General features: G+C 42.1%; 1 protein-coding gene across 21 annotated transcripts in view; it reads right to left on the reverse strand.

The window, feature by feature from the left end:
• CADPS (calcium dependent secretion activator) overlaps nt 1–25,796 on the reverse strand; it is a 468,804-nt gene that overhangs the window by 190,914 nt on the left and 252,094 nt on the right. The gene's annotated exons all lie outside the window — the stretch shown is intronic.

The following is a 25,796-nucleotide window of genomic DNA, read 5'->3' on the forward strand; positions in this document are numbered from 1 at the left end:
AATGATTTCAGAATTAGCACAAATATTTCCTTGTATCCTTTGAATCCCTAGTTCTTGAAAACTGCAGTTCTAGATTTTGAGACAGGGCTTCATTTGGTCAGAGCCAACACCTGACTTTAAAACTCGATGTCAGTAGTCATGGGGCGGGAGGGGGGGGGGCATTTTCTCTAGTATTCAAAGATGAGCTGAATAGAAGAATGGATGGAACTCAAAGGAGTGGAAGGTAGAAGGAGGAAAAGAGGGAAATGTCCTTCCCCACTGGTCTGTGGGAATCTGAGTCTTAGATCTCCTCAGAGCAGAGGGTGGCTTAACTAGTATCTGGGTGGGGTGCCAGGTGGGGTGGACACAAACCTCTGATGGGTCCCTCAGTTGGGACCTTTTCCTCTACTCATCATTGTTATCACAGAGCCCTACTATCCATTCTGTACCTGCCATCAGTGCAGTCTTCCAGAAGTGTCCACTGGATTGCACTGAACCCCCAGGGTGAAATCCAGATCCCTGTGTATAGTCTCCCACTTGCCTGCTCCATCTGGCGGGGGGGGGGGTTGGATTGCACTCCAGACCCCCTGCGTGTAGTCTCCTGCTCACCCACTCCTACCTGTGCCACCTCAGGGCCCCTCCAGGCATGCCCTCTTTTGGCAATGCTTCTCCCCACCTAGCTGCCTTTTCAGAGCCCAGCTTCAATAACACCTTCCCATCCCTGGTCTCCCAGTCTAAATGTGGGCCAGTGTTAAACTCTCTGGAACACACTGTTTCATTTTCTGTCCTAGCAATCAATGGATTTGTAATTACTTATTTCTGTGTGATTGTTCAACAGCTGAATCCTCGGATGGGATGTTTTTTGCTTATGTTGCATACTTAGCATAGTGCTTAGCACATAGAACACACTTAAGAAATATTTGGTGAATAAATAAGTGATGCTAAATATACATTCTTTTACACAACTAGGAAACAGGAATAGACATAATTTTGTATAGGTTTTTTTTCATTTAGCTTTATATGATGGCTAATGTCCATACTGTAAATTATACATTAAAATATTATTTTTAATGACCCTATAATATATAGTTCCTTATAGGTATATCATAATTTATTTAACCACTGTTCTATTATTGAGATGGGGCTGGACATGACTTTTTAAACTTCATCTTTGGGCAATATCATAAACTTCATCATGGGCAATATCAATAAACATTATGCTGCTCTTATAATGCTGCAGGAATTCTGCTCATCAATGAACACTTTCAAGTCTTGGGACATCAATTCCCAAAATGCTTTCCACAAAGGTGGCAACCATTGTCCCAGCATCTGGGAATGAGTGCAAATCACAGGGCTTCTTGCCTTCACGGGTTGCCTCTATTCACTTTTCCTCTGGCTTACTTTGTCTTTGGTGTTTTCATGGGCATTTCTTTGACAAATAGCAGGCTTGACTATATTATTGTTTGTTGGTTGTATTTCTTCTTTTGTGAATGATAGAAATGACTTCTAGTCTCCATGTTGTGCTCAAATAAATCCTGTTGATTAAACTCTAGGATGTGAGTAGTCCAGAGAAGGCTGACAAGATAGCACCAAAAAAAAAAAAACAGAGGTAAGGAGGAGCCCAGATTGGGACCCAAGGGATAAAAAGTCATTGAGGAAACCCAACAGTCATGACTGAGAAAGGGAGAAGACATGCAAAAGGACAGGAGACAGAACAAGAAACAAGTTCCAACACAACAGCACAATGTTAGATGTACAGATAGAAGCTCCTAATTTTGGTCATCAGCTACTGCAGAAGACTCCTAAGACAGGGACTCAATTTACTAGTAAAAGCAACTTGACAAAGTATAGGGTTTTGAATCAGACACCTTTATTTCAAATCGCGGTTAGTCATTTGCGAACTGTAGGACTTAAGGCAAGTAATCAACGTCCCTATTCCTCAGAATGCTCAGCTATAAAGTGGCCTCATTTCAGAGTAGTGAAATAATAAAGATAAATAAAAATAAGATAAAGATAAATAAATAAAAGTAAGGATAAAAAAATAAAAAGGCTTGAAAGAGCATGAGAACCCAACAAGTTTTGGCTACCTTCCTCCCCAAGATAAGGATATATAAGATATATTCTAGTAACTGTGATGATCACTTCTATTTTGTGTTATCTATTCAAAACATATTAAGAATCTATAACATTGCCTTCCTACTATACAATGTAAGTAGTGAGACAGTTATTATCATCCCCATTTCACAGATGAGAAAACTGAGAAGAAACTCAAGATCTTGCCCCTTTTATTCTAGTGAATTTTGACCAAGCTTTCTAGAACCCAAATCCCTTAATTCCCATGTTACAGCTCTCCCTGCTGACACTGTCATTATTATCAGTAATAAACATTATTAATAATTAGCCATATTGGCAAAATCCATGATCATTAATTTACTCTTTGTGATAAATTATGCTATTAATCTCTTTGAGCATTTATCATGATTGGTCATGGAGATGAGGAATATTCCTTCTGGAAATCAAAAGAGTTCTAGAATGAGATGCCTTTACACCAAGCCACAAAGAGGCCTTGATCTCAGCGTCCCAGGGGTCCCCCACACTGTGTCTCTATGATTCTGTTGTTGGGACTTGTTGGTAGGGGTTTTTCTGGCCTGCTCAGTAGGCACTAACTCAGTCTGCCTGGACCCCTCCTGCTACCAGAGGATGCTCAGCTCATCAGACATTCAACATGACTCAGACTGTGGGGCAGAGTGAGGCCTTCATCCTGTCAGCTGGATGCAATTCAAGCCATTGGAGGCTGCCCTGACAGCCCAGTCCCTTTGGATACTGAGGCTTTTCCTTTCCCCCAGACCTGCAGCTGTGCCTTTGGCTTCCCACCATAACCCTTGGCTCACCTCAAGTTTTTAGGCTACTGCTGAGTCCTGATTTATCCATCGGATCTCAAAATGGCAGCCTGGCCCAGTGAAGCAGGCCAAAAGAGAAAAGTCTCCCATCTAATCGGGATGGGCTATGTCATTTTCAAGTCCTGTGCAAAATGAAAATATGGGGCTCCTTTTTCAAAAAAGCAGGAGGAAGTGCCATGAAAAGTACTAGAATATGGAGTCTCTCTTTCTCAGAGTAGTTCTGCTCAAATGCATGCTCCACTGTTCCACTGAACTTAACAAACAGGTTCAAGGATAAAGTAATTAATATCAAGATGACAACGCAGAGGATTAAACCAAACATTGGTCTGAGTGTAGGGCCTGTGTAGTTGCATGAGTCATAAGCCCTTGAATAAGGTTCTGGGTTCAATGACACCCAGTCTGTTTAGCTGGGACTGAGGATGGGTGATGCAGTGGAAATTGACTGTCACTGGCATTGACATAAACCTTCACCTTTCACTATAGTCCTTGGTCTTTGTAAAAGAACGACTCCTGACTTCCTTTTGGAGATGCTTCCTATTCATAGAAGACCCAGGGAGATTTAATTATAAGCACTCTTTCCTGTCCCTGTCCCCTTTGGGGGGAAAAAAAAAAAAGTCATAGAAATGTCTACACTCTTTCTCTTTTTCCAGCCACAGAGAGACCTCCCTTTACAACAAACACCTAGTATTTATTCAGAGATTACTATGTGCTAGGCACAAATTCCTCTCTCGAAAGTGTTACTCAAGCATACATGCATTTTACTTTTTTAAGTCCTCTTGGCCATCCTGTAAAATGCTTATAATGGTTACTCTCACAGTCCCAGACAAGAAACTCAGACTCAGACAGGCTATAATGTGTCCAGGATCACATGCAAGGAGCAAATGGCTGTCTGACTTCACAACTCAAACTCAACCTCATCACCATATGCCCTTCCTCTCACATTCTACCAACTCACTGCTCTGTGCCTTGATCCAGTTAAATCAGTTACCTCTAACTCAAAGAAAGAGTTCTGTCTCAGGATTGATAGGACTCCGGGCCACTAAGGCTTCTCAGTTTATATTTATTTCATATGTTCCATCTACTTCGCAGAGGGCTACCTACCCTATAGACAAATTAGTCAGCAGTGCAAGCATCCAAAGTCTTGGCCTTTTGGAGAGGCCACACATCATTAAATGGATCTATTTCTCAATGTTGTATTCTTCTCCGCTCATTTCTTTTGCTTTGTGGTGCACTGACTGTGGTTATTAAGATGGATACATCTTCTTAAAAGTCTCCCAGAACTGAAATACAATTGCAGTTTGATTTCATATGGTATCAAGACAAGAGCTTGATACTATCTATTGCAAGCAGCAGTCCAGGATGTTAACGAACTTCTTTCTGAACACAAGTAGATAAAGTAAAGAGGGTGTCTCCCTCTTTTGTGACCTCATCATATCTGTTGGTATAATCACACCATACAGCTAGCTCACGGAAAACTAAAAATAGTCACCAATTAGCAAGTGCTTAAAGTTTGCCAGGCCCCGGGCTGAGTGCTTTTCATGGATTATCTCATTTAATCCTTCTGACTGCTCTATGAGGAATAGTCTGTTATTATCCCTACTTTATAAATGGAGAAACTAGGACTTGGGTAGGTTAAGTAACTGGACCATGGTTTCAAACTGTCACAGAGCCATGCTTCAAATGCATAGGGTTTCTGACCCCAGAGCTGATGCATGAAACCATAGAGCTTCACTGCCTCTCAGTAGCTCATAAGACAGTATCATAGTACAGTCTGACAATTATCTGGCTGTCTCTCCAGATGATGAACACCTCAGGGGATGGGAGCATGGCATAACTTTTTTTTTTTTTTTTTTTTTTAATCTCTTGCACCAACCACAGGGCCTGGCACAAAACAAATACTTACTTAATGACTAGGAAGAAGTGACATATTCAGAATAATCATGTCACCAAATTCAGGGGATCGTGGAGACATGTGACATTTGGGATAACCAAGGGTATGACTCCCTCCTTGATGCAAAATTGATACCTTTATCTCCTTAGAGATAAGAGGATTTTTAGGAGGACACCAACTCTCTGCAGTGCACGCTGAGCCTGGCAGTATGCAGTAGAGCCCTAGCAGACCAAGGAAGGTTAACTCATGAGGCCAAGGGCTGGCAGCAATGCGAATGCCGATGGTATCAGGCTGGAAAGCGCCGCCAAGTCATAAAATGAACTATTATCATCGCTTCTGGTCTTTCTAGCCATCAGCACATAAATACAGACTTTAGAAAGGCAATCATTCAGAGTGGGACCTCCAAATGTAAAGGAACACGTATTGAGACATGTGAGTCTGTTCCAAACCAAGTACCTTTTACAAGACGGTGGGGAATAAATACAGGAACAGTCCAGCTGACAAACCTACATGCTCTCTGTGGCCCTGGGTGAAACTCTGACTTCTCCTGCTTTTGGGATCATACCTCTAATTAGCCCTTCATTTCCTTCTTCATTTAGAAAACACTTCCTGCATGTCCTACCATGTGCAAGTCACTATGTTAGAAGCTGCTGTGGATCCAGCACAGGTGAAGGAGAAGGAGACATCAGTACTCAGGCATATTGTGTTTTACCTGCAGAGATATCCGATGCAGAAATGATAAACCTCATTAGAGTGAGTTTGAGCCTTGATTTTCACATCTTTAATTAGGGATGAGAATAGTATTGACCCCAGAGGATTGATGGATGAATAACTAGGAGATAAGCTATTGTATATACACTGTTCAAGCACTTGGAAAACACTAAAAAAATAGGTCTTTCACTGTAGGACTATAGACCAGGGGTTAGTAAACTCTGTCCCAGGGGCCAAGTCTAACCAAATACCGGCTTACGTACAGCTGATGAGGTAGGAATGGTTTTTCCATTTTTAAATGACTGAAAATCATCGAAAAAATGAAGTTTTGTAGCATATGAAAATTACATGAAATTAAAATTTTAATGCCCATCAATAAAGTTTTATTAGGACACAGCTATGTTCACCCCATACCATACATACCACCCATCCTGCTTTTGCACTTCAGAGGCAAAGCAGAGTAGTTACAGCAGAGACCATCTGGCCAACAAGCCTAAATTATTTATTTTCTGGTCTGTTATAGAAAAAGCATGCTGATGCCTGATAGACACGGTGAAATTGCTGGTTCAATCTAATGGGGATACTTTTATTTTCATTAGCAGATCAGAAGGAAGTAAGCTCACTGGAGCACATCCACTAAGATAAATGGTAAGCATGCACTTACAAGGACAACTCAGCCCATGGTGATTCCATTTGCTGCTCTAAATTCCTCATGAGCTCTCTCCAGCACTCTCAGTGTTTTGGGAAATTGGGGATTGCGTATCATAGCATTTCAGACACGTGGTGCCCAAATGCTGCCTCCAGACCCACCTGAGCTGGCTGACTCATTTTATCACACTACATCATTATTAATAGCAAATAATAAACATGAGTAGCAGATAATTCATATTTTGGGGGGCTGGGGATGACTTTTAAAGTCACAGCACATTATTTCTCCAAACTTATTCCACAGTGCCGCTGCTTTGAAACGGAGCACTTTGATCTGGGGGAGAAAATAAGGGAGAAGTCTATGCTCGGGTAGAGGGAAGGAGAAATCCACCGCAAAGCAACCTTCTACTGTGTGTTTGGAGAGCATCTGCTTCATCGCAGTCCCATCTCTGTTTACTATTTAAAGCCTCTTATTTGCGGAAGCCTCCTCAGACCATATGTTATCAACAAATGTTGCTAATCAAATACACACAGTAATTTTCATTAGAATTTCCTCCACCCCCCTCCCCCCATGAACAAAAAACAACATTTGCCACAAAGGGAATATACCTCCCAAAATGACAGTAAACATCCACCAGAAACCTTTGACAACAGAGTGATATTTACAAATGCATATGTGAATAAGCCAAGACAACACATCCACTTTAGGCAAATAAGGACCCTTGGAGAATTGGATTTTGTGCAGGTTGGTCTTGGGGGATGATGTCATTAGTTGCCATGGCAATGCTCAGCATAAGGCCATAATTCATGCCATGGAGACAGGATTTGCATTTATTCAAGGTATATGGCTCATGTGAGCTGAGTGTTAAATTGGTGTGGTTCTTAAAATTAACTGTGAGCTTTAACAAGGGAGAACTGTCATTTCAGGGAATGAAAGTGCCTTGGTCCCGTTGCTAAGAGGGAAAGTTAATAATTGCCTGGAGACAACTGCATTAAAATCTTCTGGCCTGCCTTTCAGGCAGACTGCATGATATTCTACGCCAAGCGAATCAATTGTGCCATCACAGTGTGTCTCATGGAAACTAATTGATAGGATGTGATTCGGGCCCCTTAATGTACCAGAAAAGCTAAACTACCTCTTATCTACATAAATGAGGCACTTGCCTTGTAGAAATTGGGTTGTCTGCAAGGCAGAGAGATGAAAGCTCTGGCTCGTCTACTTGACATTTCCACTGGAATGTCTCCTCTCCAGGAATCTGAAATCAAATGTATCCAAACCTCGGCTTTCACTTTCTCTCTCACATCTGTTCCTCTAAGGCTTCTCTGCCTTCGCCAATGCAACTGCCAGTTACCCGGACTTCACTCTTGTTTTCCCCTCTTCACCCCTCGTCCACTTCGTTGTCATCAGGTCTTTCATACCTCCTACATTTATCACACATTGCCATGGAGGAAAATAAATCAGAAGAGGGAGGTTGGAAGAGCCAGGAAGAGGGTGGGCCAGTGGGGTATTAGCAGAAGTGATGGAAGCAGAGGCTTGCAATGTGCTTGAGTTGTGGGGCTAACACTCCAGTGCCTTGGTCATCAACGGAAGCAGAGCCTTCTCTGGGGAGCTGTTATCGCTCCACACTGCATGCAAGATGCAGGAACAGGCCTGAGCCCAACCCATGGTGAGGAGCCAAGACCAACCAAACCCACATCTTGAAGCAGTGAAGTAGAGCTGAGCTGAGCTGAGCTGAGCCCAGCTGAGCCTGGCATGAGTCAGCCAACCCCCATTGATTTGCCCATTGAGTGAAGGAAATAAATGACTATGGTTTTAAGCCATTGGGTTTTCAGACGGTTTGTTACAGAGTAATAGCCAACTGATACAGTACCTCTGTTTGATACTTAATCACATCATCCTGGCTCTACTCTGTGTTCTCTAGTTTGGTCTGGAGTCTTCAGGTTGAAGAGCATATGCTGGAGAACCCAGATGTATCTTGTAGTCCTTTTATACTATTAAAAAGTCTATTGCAACCACTCAATAAATGCCTGCCTCATGACCTTGGTGCCTTGGAAAAAATAGTTCCCAGCTCACATGTCCTCAGAAAATAGCCTCCCTGTTTGCCAGTCTCTCCACAGTGTGAGAATTGGACTGAGGTCTGATTGTGCTGGCTAAGGCTGCCAAAAGCACGGTCCGGGTCCCCTAACGAGCCAGAGTGTCAACACCTCCCAAGACCAAGGCAGGCAGCCAATGTCTCTCAAACCACTTGTGGTCAAGTGCTCCTAGAGGAAGCCCTCGGCACATCAAAGGTGCCCCCGCTCGAGCCTCCCTCGTGGAAAGCAATGACCATAAAGCCAACTTCAGCAGCACTGGAGTGCCCCCAGCATTTGTGGCTCTGAGTGGGCACCCAAGCTGTGGTGGGCACATAGAGGCACATTTGAGGGGGTCAGGCACAGCCATTCAGAGGTTTGGCTGTCCTCCATGCAGCCAGCCCCATCCTGTGAGACCTCCCAGATGTCTTTGATGGAGGGGATTATAAGAACTGTTGTTGGTTTTGCTTTCATGGGCTGGGTTCCCGTCATCCCACAGAGAAGGATCCTTGAGGACACTGTTGTGAGCCATGCTTTTCTCTTCCCCTGGGACTGGTTTGTGGATTTGTTCTTTTTTTTCTCCTCTGTTTCACATTTATGAGAAACCACTGGGAGTGGTCATGAATGCCAGGAGTCTCAAAGGGAATTGGTGAATGGGCCAGCTGGCCAAATGCCCCTCAGTATGAACTGAAGGCTGAAAGCATTGGGGAAATTGCTCTTGAAGCCAAAGGTATGGCATTGGCCCAATCTGGAGCCAGAGAATTGTCCTTCAAAAATGATTAAAAAATGACAAATCCGAGTTGTAGAGAACTATCACCACTGCTCAAGTCATGTGGATCATCTCTTCTGATACCATATCGGTAGAGAGAAAATACTACCCATAATTCCAGAAAAATTTGGCTCTCCTTGCAGGGGCTACCAGGGTCCTCCACAGGGCCCAGCTGCTCTTCCTTTGGGTTCCCCACCCACATAATGTTAAACATGCTAAAGGTCCTCCACAGGGCCTAGCTGCTCTTCCTTTGGGTTCCCCACCCACATAATGTTAAACATGCTAAAGGTACATATTGTAAAAAATGTATAAAAAAACTGGATGAAAGTTGAATTGAATTGCAATTAACCAATTTAGAAGACATTTAATGCAATATTATTTTTCATTTTGATGTTATCTTTAAGAGTTAATCCATTCCCTTTTGAGGTTTCAAAGGTTTCCTAGGCTCTTGAACACTATTGGGCCCAGGCACTGTACCTACTTGAGTCTAGTGAAGAAGATGACTGCAAGGCCAGATGTCTTGGACCCAGGTGTAACTAAAATGTCATGACTGGCACTAGTTTCACTCTGAAACAATAAATTTGAAGGCTCACCAATTGATAAGAGCCATAATTAAATATAATTTCTTTAATTCTAACTTGCACACATTCCTAATAAAAATCAGTTTTATGTCCTCTGCCCAGATAAGGAAAGTAGACAGATATTTCTGCCACACATTTCCACCTGTAATGTCTGCGTACTCTCCTGTCTCAGTACTAGGGAGACGTAAACTTCCAGGAAAGTGCTCAACCAAGCATACTTGGAATGCCCACCGTGAGGGTCCCTCATTCAGCTCAGGACTGTTTTCTCACTTGCTATGGATTTGATGGTTACAAAACTCATTTTCTTTAACTCCCTGGGTGGATACCAGTTGTAAAAACCTTTTAGTGCTTCTAAGGCTCTTGCAAGTGTTAGTTAGCTTTCCATAGTGGAGACTTTTTTTTTTTTTTTTTTTTGGCTCTTCTTGCATCCTTCCTTGTTTAGAGATGTGTCCAAGGCATACAGTGAACTGCATTTGGAACTCATCAGATTCTGAGTGCCCTCGATTCCTGTTGATCCCCCTTGTCAGGTGCTCAGCTTTGCTTTTTACGGTTTCCACCTCATTTAGGCTCAGTGCTTGGAAAGCCGAGTGGCAGAAAACGAAGCCAGGTGGCGCTTCTGAGAAAAATCTGAAGATGCTGTGGTTAGAAACGTGGGCTTTGCAGTTGTATGGACTGATGTGAATCCTGGCTCCACCTCTGAGGAACTGTGTGATTGTGGATAAGAGATATAACCTCCCTGAGCCTTAGTCTCCTCATCTGTAGACTGGAGATGAGCAAAATATCTACCATATGAGTTATTACAAAGAATATATCATATCATTCAGGCAAAGCACTGGCACAATGAACATATGATATGGCTTGGCTAAATACATGTGAGCTGCTGTTATGAATAGGGTCCTGAGGTAACAGAGGTTTAAAAGGAACTTTAGAAACCCATGTGAGGGGTGCCTGGGGGGCTCAGTGGGTTGAGCCTCTGCCTTCGGCTCAGGTCATGATCTCAGGGTCCTGGGATCGAGTCTCACATCGGGCTCTCTGCTAAGTGTTGAGCCTGCTCCCCGCCCCCCCCCCATCCTGCCTCTGCCTGCTGCTCTGCCTACTTGTGATCTCTCTGCCAAATAAATAAATAAAATCTTAAAAAAAAAAAGCCATGTGATTGAATTTGGAGGCTATCACAAATTAAGTCATGACTAATCTTATTAAAACAAACAAACAAACAAACAATACTGCAACCCTTTCTTTGGGATAGCTGGGTGGTTAGAATTGACCATAATCTATTTACCATTAAATTCTATGCATTTTGATAGACTTGTTTACAGAGGTTTATGATCAAGATATCTATTTAGAATCATTCAAACAGCAAGTGAAGCACAGATTCCTTCTTCCGGTGCTTCCCCTACCCCACAGCTTCCTTTGCTGCTTTTCTTCCTCTTCTCTCTAAACTTCAGCACACCCAGGCCTTAGTCTGCCAACCTCCTCTTTTCTCTGTCCACAGCAGTGGTTCTCAATGGGGACTATTTTGCTCCCTTCCTTCTCCCTGGAGACATTTGGTAATGCCTGGAGACATTTTTGGTAGGCATGATCATGGTTGGGGGGGTGGGTCACAACTATCATTTTGGATAAAGGCTAGGGATGCCGCTAGAAATTCTACAATGAATAGGGCAGTCTCCAGCAATGAAGAATGATCCACGTCAAAGGTCAGCAATGCTGAGATTGAGAAATCCTGGTCTACACTGACCACACTAGTGATGTTTAATAGGCACTCCAACTTAATATGTTTAACACTCAACTTTTAATCTCTACCCAAATTCTAAATTGGCTCCTCCTGAAGTCTTCCTAAGGTCAGCAATTTGCAACTCCATCCTTCCAATTGCTCTGGAATCATCTGTGACTCCAGAAAAATCTGTTGGTCCTATCTTCAAAGTACAGGCGTAATCTGACCACTTCTTTCCACTCCACGGACCCCTCCTTGCTCCAAGTCACCATCAACTCTCTCTTGGTTTATTACAATAGCCTTCTATCTTGTTTTCCTGCATTTTCCTTGTGTCCTACAAGCCCCCAGAAGCCAGAGTAATCTTTTAAAATATAAATCAGTTATGACCACTCCTCTGTTCAAACACTCCCAATGCTTTTCCCTCCAGTCAAAATAAGTGACAAATCTTCACTACGGCCTCCAAGGCCCTACCCAAGTTGGACCATTTTTGCCTCTGACTTGTCACCTTCATCATCCTTTACTCAGCTCCAGCCACAAGAGTCTTCTTGTCATTCTTCAAAAATCCTAAACACACTTCCACCTCAGGGTCTTTGCACTTGAGGTTTCCTATTTTTTGAAATGCTCCTCCCCTAGTATTCTGTATGGGTCAGTCTCCAGTTTCTTCCAGGCTCTATCCATAGTCACTTTATCAGTGAGCTCTCCCTTGACTGTCCTGAAGAAATTAGGAACCCCAGCATTCCTCATTCCTCAAAATCTCTTCCTTCCCTACTCTATTTATTTCCTGAGCATTTATTGCCATCCAACATGTATTTTACTCTTGCTTTTGTCTTTATTTCCTGTCTCCTCTCACTAGAAGATAAGCTCTGTGAAGGGCAGAGGCTTTTGTCTGCTTTGTATATCTGTATCTAGACTAATGCCTGGCACACCGAGGGCACATCATAAGTACTTCTTGACCCAATAATCAATTTTGAAATAGTGCTACTTGTGAATTTTAATGTCAGAATAATTTTCATTCACTAAATTTAGACTATTCCAAACTCACTAGGCCAGCTGGGAATCTGTTTTTTGCCACTTGTATGTTGTATAACCATGGGAAGCTACTTAAATTCTTTGGGCCTCAACTACCTCATCTGAAAACTTACCCGAGTTTCAGTTTCTAAGCTATTTTATGGTTAAATGAAATAAAGCATATGAAGTATTTGGTGTAATGCCTACAAGCTACAAAACACTGAAAACTTGTTACAGGTGCAGCGATAATAATGGGGCTATCATGGGGATTTTCTCTATTCCTTACAGGAGCCCATCAAAAATTCCCCCTCTAACATCCCAACTTCAAAGACTCTCCCAGAGTGTCCCCACCTGCCTCTTCCTTATCCATCCACAGCTAGAATTCCAGGCCAGGTCCAGAGTCCACCAGGCATCTGAGCCTGCTGATTCCACTAATTTTAATCCAATTCAATACAACAGGTAAAGGACCTAAGTGTGTTATATCTATAATGCAGATGAGTCAGTGGGTGCCAGGCAAATTGCCCTGCCCTTGCAAAATGAGTGGTGGGAGCAAAAATACAGAATCGTGGGCAGAAGAGAACTGATTGGATATTTTCCCTTGCTGATCTTTTTGAGTTTCCCAGTGAATGAGAGCAGGTTTATTGATTTGGCCTTAAAAGGGCTCATTTGTTGTTGTTGTTGCCTTTTGTTGTTTTTCATTTGTTCACTCATTCGCAAATTCACCCACCTGCCCAATCTATGTTGAGCACCATATGTGCCAGGCACTGTTTGGGCTCAGGGCAAGACTCAATGAATAAGACAGAGAAGGTCTTTGCACTCATGAAGATACCCAAGTAAAGGGTAGTGAAGCGTGGTGATTTCTAAAAATAATAGGACCTATAAAGACAGTAGAATGGGTTCATGGAATGGAATGGCTGGGGCAGGGCTACGTTAAGTAGGTGGTCAGGGGACATCCTGTCCCAGGCTGTAGTGCTTAAGCTGAGACCAGAGAAGAGGGGTCTCCATCCTCCTCTGTTCCCTCCTTTAGTGAAGTAAAGGGAGAATGAGGTGGGGGAGTCACAGCTTCAAACCCACCAGAAGGATGGGACCTAATTTGTGGTCTGCACTTTATCTCCAGTACCCAGCATCCTGAAAATACTCACTGAGTGAATTAATGAGTCTGATTTGTTATCCTCTCTCTCTTCTTCTTTCCCTTTCTCTCTTTCTTTGTCTCCCTCTCTCCAGTGCTCTTTCTCAGTCTCCCAAGCTCCAAAGTGAAAAGTAGCTGAGCATGAGTTTACTTAGCAGATGTCGTAAGAAAGAAGGATCTCACGATGAAACTGGTTCAGGAAATACGGACTTACCCCAAAACTGGTGCTTTTCTGCAGGTTCTTAGAGTTTTTATTATGCTAATATACATTCTGACTCTTTAAGTGGGACCATACCATACACATTTCCCAAACTTATGTGACTATAGAAACTTTTTCCCAAAGAGGTTCTCTGTCAAATAAGTGAATAAAATCTTAAAAAAAAAAAAGAAGCAAAGATCTAAAAAAGAGTAGGAAAGATTAGTACTTTAATGAAAGATCCTTGTTGATCATGTTGATGATGATTTCCTGAAGGTGAAGAGCCAGAGACCTGGCCGCTGTTTGAAAAGGCTTAGTACCTGGGTAGGCACGAAATGTAGCTCCTAGTCCTTATCCCTATTATCTTGTGGGATCAGCACTTGTTGCCTGACCCTTGTAAGCATTTCCATTTGTGATCCCTGCTGCAAGGAATAAGGAGTCTTTGGCAGCAAAGTAATGCAATGATTATTGTATATGTATACACATAATATGTGAGTAATGATGTAATAATTATCACGTAGCATTTAGGATCTGGAGCTTTGAAATCAGGCACACCTTGGTTTCGTATAGCAGATGTTGGTGCAGATACAGATATAGCAGATCACCACCGAGCTATGTGATCTTGAGTAAGTCTTCTAACCCCTCTGGGGCTCTAATTTCTGATGTGTGAATGGGGAAACAATAAAGTCTACCACTTTTGGGTGTTGTGAGGGTTAAATGAGACAATGGATAGTAAGGTTTCAGTACAGGGTCAGATACCGTTGAAAGTTCTCAATAAATGTTATTAGCTGGTTTGTAGCTGAGGATGATAGTTGGTTGAGAATGCACAGAATAGACTGGACTAAGGAGAGGCCAGGGAGCAGTTTGATGGGACAAGATGATGGTCTCAAAATCTTAAGTTGGAGGGAGGATGGATAAGGTACTGAAAGAGAGATTTCTAGGTTCTATCTCATACTTACTATGCAAGAACTTATAGAGAATAGCCTGTCCGGGAGTGTTTATTTTTAATGGTCTTTGACTATTTTGATGCTAGGTTATGATTATGAACTACGCAGATCATCTATAGCAGAGTGCTGGACAAAGAGAAAACAGGCTTGCATAAAATACTTTAAGTTTCATGAGGATGAACAGGTGGAGAGGCTTTGGTTTCCCAATCATAGATTTTCCCTCAATATGAGGCGGCCCTTGAAGGAAGGAAAGAGTAGTTATTCAGTTTCCTTGAGATGCTGACCACAGGTTGACTGTCTTTTCTCATTTGTGAGTTGCTAATGGACACATTGGAACAGTGGCTCTTGGAATGGTGACTTTGTAAGACTACAAGAATAGTGAGTCTTAGTAGTAGGAAGTTATAGCATGGGTCTCCCACTTTTTAGCAAATAATGATATTAACAAAGCTCTGACTGAGTGCTTACTACGCGTCATTGTTCTAGATGTTTTCACGTGGGCTATCTCATTTACTAAGCTAAGAACTGAACCTGAATTGAATGAATGTTGATTATTACATGTCCCAACCAGATGGGGTCAGCCAAAGTCAAGAAGACTTGATTGATGAAGCATGTCAAAGACACCAATTTGCACTCTATTGCTAGAAAACAGATGTAGATGAAGAAAGAATGGTCTGCCTTAATGGGACTGTCTCACAATATTGTGGGACTATCAAGCAACCAACAGAAATGAGACCATAACAGAGGGAGAAGGAGTGGGAGAGAAACAGGAGGGGAAAAAAAAAAAAGAAGAGAGGAGGAAGAGGAGGAGGAGGAGGAAGAAAGCATTTGTCTCTGAGTAAACACTGTAATAAGTAAATTTATTGAAAATCAGAATTCAGTAACCATTAGTGTCTTAAACCCTCCCTTCATTGCTTTCATATTTACATAAATAAAACAATTTCATAACCTTCTGAGTGCTGCTATGTAGTTTCACCTCCTTTCCCATGATGGAGGAAAGCAGAATAAATACTACACTGCTTTTCCATTAAGCTCTAGTCTACATAGCCACAAAAAAGTATACGTGTCTTTTTTCTCCACCTACAAATACCTTCCCTCTCCCCAGCTCAGTAGCTTGGGCTCTGGCAGTTCATTATAAGCACAATAAAATCAGGTTTATTCCCTCCATCAATCATCCAAGGAAATTCAAAGAACTGCGGTCATTAATTTCATCACTTTAAGTGGGGAATGATAATTTCATTATCCATTATGATTGCTTGTAAATTTTTATGAATTATTTGCATCATTAAAAATTCAACATGTGCCTAACATGAAAATGTAGAGCTCTTGGATCAGACAGACTTTTGTTTTTCTTCTCCTTCTGTCTTATGTCAGGCACAATTACTGGTGATGTTTAGGGTGTTAAAACTTTCTCTTCTTCTTTGTAGAAGGTGGCAAAAACAAAGCTATGTTCTGGGGCAGAGTGAGAGAAAATGCCAAAAAAAATTAGATAAAGTGATACAAATGAGTGACTGACACATGGTTTAGCCCTTCCTATAGCAGTGGTATTTGTAGGGCACTTTAAGGGTTTGGTGTATATTCTTACCTTCCCGTAAAGAGTAGATTACACTTGATGGTCATGTCTAGGGACACTGGCTTTGTCAATGCTTCATCTGTAATAATGGATCATGTCTCAGCACATCTTGTCTGTAATTCCACATCTTTGTATATTTCTCTACAATATTTATGCTTATTATGTTTCCTATGTCCTAGACATGATGCTCAGCCCTGTACAGCCATCATTGGCTTGAATCCTTGCAACAAACCAGTGATGTAGGTATGACTACTTCTATTTCACAGTCTCTGTCCCAGAGACTCACCAAGGCTGAGGGCAGTTTTGGAATGTTTAATACCAAAGACAGTTTATCATAAGATATGGTCTATCTATATATTGCTATTATGTCTAAATTTTAAAAAAAAGTTTGAGCAAACATAGCTATTTTCAAAAGATTTTATTTATTTGAGAGAGAGACAGAGAAAGAGAGCATGCAAGAGTGGGGGAAGGTGCAGAGGGAGAAGCAGACTTTCCACTGAGCAGGGAGCCCAATGATGCAGGGCTCAATCCCTGAGATCATGACCTGAGCTAAACGCTTAACCCACTGAGTCACCCAGGTGCCCCCACATTTTTAAATTACAAATAAATTTTGATGCAAATGTCCTTTTAACCCTGTAAAAAAAATCCTGCAGAAAAAGACAGACATCTTTAATTTTATGGTTTTATGGTACTCTGGCACCCTGGGGAAAGATGTATGATCAATCTCTCAATAGACATCAACTGATAATCTACTCTCCGTATACCACCATGTTATGTTTTGAGATGCTAAAAAAATGTCTGGCTCCCATTTTCTGCCCTAGTTCATTTGAAGAACTGAGTAATTACCTGTACCATTAAGGAACTGCAAAGAGGAACTAAATAGTTTAATGTTCAAGAAATGACCTAAGGCAGAATGCAGTGAGCTAATAAATGAATAATAGAGGTAATGAACACTGTGGTTCAGGAGAGAATGAAATTGATGTGATGGTAGTGATTTGGGAATCTGTCACAGTGTGTGTATGTGTGGAGGGGGCAACTAGAATGGATCTTAAAAATGGATAACATCTGGATGGGCAGAGGGAGTGTATTGGGGAGGGGAAGTTGAAAGCAATTATTACTAAAATCCTTCAGTATTGTCCTCTGCTTTCAGGATAAATTTCAAATTCTGTGTTCATTTCTTCAATTAATAAATAGTTATCAAGCACCAACTGTGCTTAGACATGGTCTCTACATGGTCCCAGGGTCCCCTAGGCTACTGGAAAAGCCCAAAAGGGAATGAGGACAGGTGTGATGATATTTATGGAGGGGCAAGCAGAGGGGCTCAAGGATCATATGATGTGGGAGAGTATTTAATACAGGAGTGAGTGAGGGGAAGGCGGGTTAGTAACCCTATAACAGCATCTAACACACATGGAGTCAGTTCTTTACTCTCACAGAGAAGTGTTGGTAGTTATGGAGGATGGCTGATTCAGGCTGCTGGATAAAGGTTAGAAATCTGTAGGTTTGGTATGATAAGTGAGCTATCACAGGGCAGGCAGAGCTGGCCCAGTGGGAATTAGTGCAGCTCACAGCTATCTGTTCTAGGTAGGTTCTAGAACAGAACATCTGTTCTAGGTAGAGCATTCCAATTCTTCCTTGGGCACCATCTCTCCCAGATCTTGTTCACATCGTTTGGGTGAAACTGACCCCAATCCTGAACTGAGAGGTAGTCATTCTTGATGCTGTATTTCCTAGGCTATGATGACTGGTTCATGGGTAGATTCCTGACTCAGTTGATTCAATGAGTCAGTCATAAGACTTGGGTTAAAACCACAGGGAAGGAGAAACATTTTCTACTGGGGTTACTACCCTCACAGAATGTAACCCATGAACTCTTGGCAGCAAACAGCAACCATGAAGTGTTGGCAGCCCCTTTACATAAGGAAAGAGTCTGCCTGATAACAAAGAAGGATGCAAAAAAAAAGGAGCTGAGATAAAAAGAAACTTTTGTTGATATCTTTTGAGGATCTAGCTTCCTCTGTGCCTGTAGCTCTAGATTCTTCAGCTACATGGAATAATGCAATCTTTTCTTTGTCTGAACTAGTTACAATTAGGGTTCCATTAACTGCCACAGAAGAAGGCTTCAGTAAAGCAAAGTCCCATCTATCTGTATTTTCCACTGCCTCATTTCCCATTTACTTGGTTTTTCCATGTACCTCTTCCTCTCAAGTGTCTGCTGCCTCATGCTCAGACCCTGACCTTTTACTTTTCCAATTGCCTTGGCACTGCTCCATCATCTGGACATTTCTTGAAAACTCCTGTTAAGCAAATTTTACTTGCCCTGAGTTCTATTCCTTCATGTTCTTAATAGAATACTGACTAGCCTGAAAACCCGTGTCTATTCATTCAGCTCATTTATTGGCACCTAGTGCCCAGATGCTGTACTAGATACTTTGAATATTAGATAGTTAAGGTCCCTGCTCTCAAGGAACTAGCATTCTAGATTAGTTACAAAAATCTACGTTTATTTAGGTGTTGATGAAGGATAGCCTAACACAGCGATTGCCAGACTATGTCCTGTTGGCCAAAGCTGGCCTGCTGCCTGGTTTTGTAAATACCATTGGGCTGGGGAAACATCTATGCTCATTCTTCTATGAAGCATGTATGGCTGCCTTCACACCAGAACAGCAGATTTCCATCGTCGTGATGATGACTGCAAGGCTTGCAAAGCTAAATTATTTGCTCCATGGCCCTTTATGAAAAAGTCTGCCAACCCCTAGTCTAACCTATGTTTTCTTACAAAGGAATGTGCAGCATAAATGGGATCCTGAGAGATCCGGTGTTTCGATTCAGTTTTTTTTTTTTTTTTTTTAAGATTTTACTTATTTATTTTGGGGGTGGGCTGGGAGGGGCACAGCAGACAGAGAGAATCTCAAGCACCCTCCCCCATGAGTGTGGGGCCCTATGTAGGGATCTTATGACCTTGAGCTCATAACCTGAGCTGAAACCAAGAGTCAGACGCTCAACCAACTAAGCCAACCAGGCACCCCTCAAATCAGTTCTTTTTAATGGTGGGGGTACATAAAGGGTAAACTTGAACTCTCAAGAGACTGGTAGAACTGTCTAAAATGCTACTCTGTAAGCACCACATTTACACAAAGTATTGTGATTTTTAAAACCCTATACATTTTCCATGCTAACCCATAACATGGTGGTTTGTTCAATATAAAAATAATGTTTCAGATTTTACCAATATATTGACATGACAAGAAGATGCTCCCTGTTGAACTCTGTGACTTTGGGTCCATGCAGGTTCCAGCTTGAAAAGCATGGTCTGCATTCAAAGTAGTATGTCTTTCATGTGGAATTTTTCAAGTCAGCTTAGAGGAGAGGGGGTTTTCTCAAGCCCCACAGCCCTTCCCCCCCCCCCCCCACCCCCTAACAATCAGGAAAGGTCAGTGCTTCTAGTTGATACTGGTCCCAGCATCTGTCCCTGTGCCTCTTCGGAATACTGGGAATTTACAAGGATCTGAAAAAAGTTTTTGGTGTACTAAATTTTTAGATTTTCTGAAGCATTATAGTTGTCCTAATGAGAAGAGGCATTTTGATATTATTCACTGTTCTATGTTTTATGCCCTTACCCCTAGTGACCTATCTCAGAGGTGCTTTGTTGGAGCCCATCAATATATTATTTGTGGACAGAGGCTGTTTAAGTATGCATCTCCATGTTTGAGGTTATGCTTATGGATTCTTCTATTGCCTTTATTTATTTGTTTGGAATGTTTGGTGGTAGAAAGATTATTCTGTGTGATTGGAGCAATGCATTTTTTACTGATGTACAAAAAGACATTCATTACTTATTGGGTGCTATTGATTTTTTTTTTAAATTCTTGGAGAACTGGGATCTGCTCGTATTATTAGGTGTTATTTAGACCTATTAGAAAGAGAATCAGTTAGCTGCACAAACTCAGCCCCTTCCTCTTGGCAGAGCATGGATGGTAGGTGGGACTGCGGGGTTGCTACCCTTTAAGGGTAACTCAGGAAAGACACTGACTGAGAGCCTACTATCTGTCCAGTCTAAGGGTTCTGCTTGAAGGATCTCACTGAATTAGTACCACCGTCACTGTAAGGTGAAGCTTTTACTCCCATTTTACAGACATTGAAATTTACAACCTCTAAGCCACTTGATCAAGGTCACTTGAGTGAAAAACAACAATAATAATATAAATTATAATAATAAAAGTTAACATTTATGGAACACTCAATAGGCTAGGCTCCATCTGAGCAGCCTTCCAGACCCGGTACTCTCATTTTTGCTGTGTTACAGAGCAAGAAACCGAGGCTTGAAGATATTAGAGAGTCTGCTGCAGGTTGCCAGATGAGTGAGTGGTGAAGCTGAGACTCAGGCCCAGACAGGTCGACTTTAGAGTCATTTTTTTAAAAACCTGTACTAATGCCATGCCCCTCTAGGTTGGATGTGGAGCTGGGACCCGGCAAAGGCAGCTCATCTGACAGCAATGGCCCTGTGGCTCCCCTGTTAGTGCTGGACCCCACAATCTGCCAGAGCTGGCTCCTGGATGGGTCTTCTGGCAGAAAGCCCACTTTTCTAACTGAGCAGGAATTCCAGAATGGAAGAAGAGCTCCTCCTCCCTGTGCCTCTCTCAGGAGGCAGGTAGGGAATTAGAAGGAACACTGGGCTGAGAGCCCAAAGCCCCAGGTTCCAGTCCCTGCTCCAGTCCTGTGTGACTATACCCAAGCCTCATGCTCTCTCTGGCCAGTGGCCTCACCTATAGAGTAAGGGGGCTGGGCAGGACATACTCAACACTCCCTTCTACTTCCAGCCTCTTTGTTTCTGTCATTTCATCTCTATTTAAGGTGTTGTGGATTCTCCCACGGATCCCGTGTGAATACAAAGATAAACAAATCTCTGGATGGAGGCCCAGAATCTTCCGGGAAGTGGTCTGGGAATGTCTCTTTCTGGAACCTCCCTGGGGCCAAACCTATGTCCAGAGGATGTTGACCTGGATGGAAGGATGGAAGGCAGGTGGCAGAGAAGCATAAAGAGGCTGTTGGTGTGAGAAGTGGCCTACAGGAAGTCAAGAGCCATGGATGCCACTTGTGCAGATCATGGAAATGTTTGCTGAGTTGGCAGATCCCAATGACCCAAACTCCCTTTCCTCACTCCATTAGGTGACCTCATCCTCTCCAAGCCCCATGGTCCTACTCACTTCTAAACCTTTCCTAAGGCTGCTTTCTTCATTAGCGATGCTCCCTCATTCCTCTCACACAAATCCCACTTGTGACCCCCATAGAAGTCTCATTTCCTCTACATACCCTTCTAGATAATCCTGCCATCACGCCTCTCTCCCCACCTGCAGTCTCCTCCACCAGGCAGCATTTCTTTAGCTGGTTCCCTTGTGTTGTTTTCAGCTCGAAGCTGGAGTATCCCATGGGACCTTGGCTCAGGACTGTATTGAACATGCACTCCCCCCCCATCTAAGAGGATCTGGGGGTATAAACAGGAGATGACTTCTGCATACCTCCCACTCTCAAAAACAAGTACTTCTTGCATTTCATCAGTGTGCCAGGTTGCATTCTTGGTGTGATTGATATACAACAGAACTCAAGACAAACACAACATGGTTACCTGTGTACCAGACTTTGTTCTAGTTTTTGTGCTATTATATTTATTCCAAAAGCTGAACTACCAGGTCTAGATGCATAAGCACATCTTATTTGTTTTCCAGGACAAGATAATTGTAGGCTTTCCTCTTTTAGCCAAGATTTTGGGAGTCAGCTTTAATTAAGTAAAAATATGAAAATGTCTTAAAAATGGAAAGAGCCAAATATCAGCTATTGGTATTTTTAAGGATCCTATTTCCTTCTTATGTAATTTTTGCTGTTTGTCCGTGGGCTGGGCTGTGAGGATACACTGGCCCATTTAATCATTTGTTCACTGATAAGACACTTCGAGACAGAAGAGATTTCACACTCCCCGCCCTGGCCCTGCAAAAGGGAAGTTATGATAGTATGTAGCCACTAGATGGCAGTCCTGGGCTGTAAATGCTTCCCCAATTTTGACTATTGGACTTAAAGAGCATTGCTAAAATTCAGCCATGGTACATTTTTATCCTGCGTTCCCAAGCACATTTCCCTTTGCTGCAGAAACATTTCAATTGATTTGGAAATGAAATATAGCACACACCAAGTCCTTTGCTACCTTAACTATCTTGTTAATTCAGTTAATTGACTAGTGTTGTCAATTAATTAAGGGGATTTATAGCTAAGGTTAACATTCAAATGTAATTTAAAAATGTACCTGGGTTAATTAAAACAATGGATTTAGATCCTACTTTATATGCAGGAATAATAGTATGGAAGGTTCAGTGTATCTCAAGAAAATTCCATCTCCCTTCTCTGGGAGGAGACCCCCCATGCATGGGGTGGAGATCTGGTTCTAGTGGTTGTGTCTACATCATGTGGCTTGGCCCCTTGTCTAGAGCTGACTGTGCCTAAGGGAGACCCAAGGTCCAAACAGAGCCATTCCTGGTCTCATACTTTGGAGAATCAGATACTTAGATCAGGGAGAGAGGTGGGAGTTGAATTTTTGAATGGAAAGTGCCACTAAATTATTCTTTATGGGTGGCTGATAACTCCTTAGCATTTAATTAATACTGAAATACAATCTCCCCATTTTCTCTGATTGAATCATCTCAATCAGGTTCCATCCCTGGACAAGACCAGGAAATGGACTAGACCAAAATGGATTTCTATTTATTTTTGGCTTCTAAAATGATAATATGACTCAAGAATAAAGCCATAAATTGATTTACAATAAATGCCTAGCTTTTTTGCTCACTGTCTGTACCTTGGTCACTATTTGGCATGAATATGAGGAGTGTTAGATCCCGGACTGACCATTTTTTCTGAGTTAGTCACTAGGCAATCAGACTCTATGATATAGTCTTTAACTGATGATACTGTCCACAAGGTCAATGAATATAAACTGTTAACTCCCCAGAGATGAACTATCCTTTCCTTACACCATTGTTTCAGTAAGTGGAAAGAAATTAAAATGGTTTGTTAGCACAGAGAAAAATGATTATTAGCTAAGTGGATGGTTCTCAGTTGGGATGATGGATTGTACCCTCCCCCTCCCAGGGGACATTTGGCAATGTCCTTCAACATTTTTGGGTTGTCACAACCAAGGGTGGATGGGGATGCTACTGGCACGTACTCAGCTCACACTTACAGACTTCATTCTCTTCTCTTCTTTTTATAGTTTTTAAGAACTCTTTAGAACTTTTGGAGTCTAGGGATGCCAGCAAACATCCTACAATGCACAGGAAAAACCCCGTAATTAAGAACTGACAAATGTCAGCAGTGCTGAATTTCAGAAACCCTGGCTCAAACTTTTCACCTTCATCCAGTGGTAAATTTTTGATATTTCAAGGAATTACAGAAGTTACTAAGAGGATGGATGGGATGTCTCCTGCTGTTTGGGTAGGATACAGCGTTCGGTCCCCGAATCTCTGTTCTCCCAGCTTTTACTCCCCATCTCCACCCCTTTGCACAGCCTTCCCAGATCCAGTTGTTTGAGAACTGTCTGAGACCATCCATCTGTCTCCAAGAAAAAAATAATCCAAAAATGCAAATGACTTGTTCTCTGCTAAGGACACAGCTGTGCAAAGAACCATTTAAACCAGGGCTGGCAAAAAAAAAAAAAAAAAAAAAAAAAAAAAATTTTTAAAGGGAACTGTTCCAAAAGTTCTCCAGCCCCTTAAAGTGACCCTTAAGAAAAATTTCGTGGCGAGAGGGAACGTTGCCCATGTCTTTTCAACTTGTTTCCTGCTTACATGAGACTTTGGGAAATCCTAGAGACAGATTTATTGAAATTCTTTCCTTTGTATTTTCAAGTTCCCTCCCATTCCTTAGGGCAGATCACCCAATGGTACTGGGTGTCAGTTTTTATCTATAAAATGGGGATGATAATACCTACTTCACAGCATTATTCTGCGGTGGCTGTACACTAGCGCCCAGCTCAGGATAACCTGTCCTCTGCCTGCCCACCTCCACACACTGGTATGGCCTCGGGTAGCGGTGTTTGTGGTTATAGGAGCTTGTCTTCCCGGCCACACCTGATTGGCCAGAGACGAGCCCCTGACCCAGGCTGAGCCAATCAGATTCCCTCACTCCAGAATTTGGGAAACTGAGGCTAGGCAAGCCCACAGACGGGCAGCTGCGGAGCAGGGTGTCTCTGACGTCATTCTTTCTCCAGGCTTCCTGTTGTGATTTCTAAATGTAGTTAGTTCTTTAAGTTCCCTCTCCTGAGTTTAATTTTCAAGACTCTTCTCCCCGCCCCCACCCCCACCCCGACTTGGCCAATATTTGTAGATTTTTTTTTTTTTCCTCTTCCCGTTCTCCTTTTATACCTATTTAGAACCTACACTCCCCACACTATCCTGCACCTCAGGCACTGTGGGCGTTTGATGGACGCTGCTTCCTTTAGCTGGAATGCTTTCCCCACCCAACCTGCACTTGCAAGCGCTTCATAGCCAAATTCAAAGGCCACTTCAAAAGCTCTCTCCTCCAGGACAGTCTGGTTTTCTCCAAAAGAAGGAATCTGCAATTCGCTTCAGAAGGGAATCCTTTTTGTTTTATATTCATTATTAATATGCATCACTTACTTGCTGTGCGTGTGCCTGCCTCCTTGGGGCAAGGTCTTTGGTTTTCATTTTTGGTATCTAGTAGTGTTTTACACATGGTAGATACGCAATTGAAATTGATCAAATTAATACATTATTCATTTCTTTCTTTTTCTTTTCTTTTTTTTTTCTGGACTGGGAACTTATTCAATAATAGTCATCTTTTTCAAAGCTGCAACAAAATGCTAACGTATATTAAAATAAAATTCAGAGAAAAGAAAGGGCCTATTTCAAATGTCTTCTTCTCTGTGGTGCTTTCTTTGGTTTTCCCCTCAAGAATTATCACTTTCATTTGATATTTTAGTCAGATTATTCAGGAGATGAAGCCAGCTGGGGAGAGAAATATTTTCTCTCTTTTGTCATGACTGTCCACATTCAACAGTATCACTAATTAAGTCAAGCTGGCATGGAAAGATTTACTAAGCAGAAAAGAAACGATGAATGAAAAGAACGTTCTAGAAAAACCACCCAAGATGGTAAAACGTCAACCAGGGAAATTTCGAGTGTAGTTAAACCATTCAACAGACAGAGACTGAACACTGTGATTCTCCAAAGTCAGGTCCTATATCCTAGAGATGATTTGAGGTGGCAAAGAGGTACGGCATCAAATAGCCTGGTGAGATAGTTACGCTTTTCTGTTCCTTCTGATTGCCTCAGGAACACTCAATGTGGCAGAAGAATGTCTTCAGTTTGCTCATCCTCTTCTCTTTTAAAGAGAGGGTAATTTTGTTGATAGTTGGAGCCTCTTTTGGCAGAGAACCCTATCAATCTAGAATTTTAGTAACATTGTTTTCTTGTCACTGAAATTATTTTTATGGCCACTCTTATTTACAATCAGAGAGAAAAAGATTCCCTTTAAAACCTAAGTTTAAAAATGAGGGTAGATTTGAAAAAATAAATAAAACAAATAATAGCTCCAGTGGTGTGCAGGTGTGGTGTGAGGGTGGTAGAGAATGAAGTTTTGCAAAGACGTGCTGTGCACTGCGTGTTTAACTGCAGTGA

The sequence above is a fragment of the Mustela lutreola genome, chromosome 2, assembly GCF_030435805.1.
Source record: "Mustela lutreola isolate mMusLut2 chromosome 2, mMusLut2.pri, whole genome shotgun sequence".
Taxonomy (NCBI): domain Eukaryota; kingdom Metazoa; phylum Chordata; class Mammalia; order Carnivora; family Mustelidae; genus Mustela; species Mustela lutreola.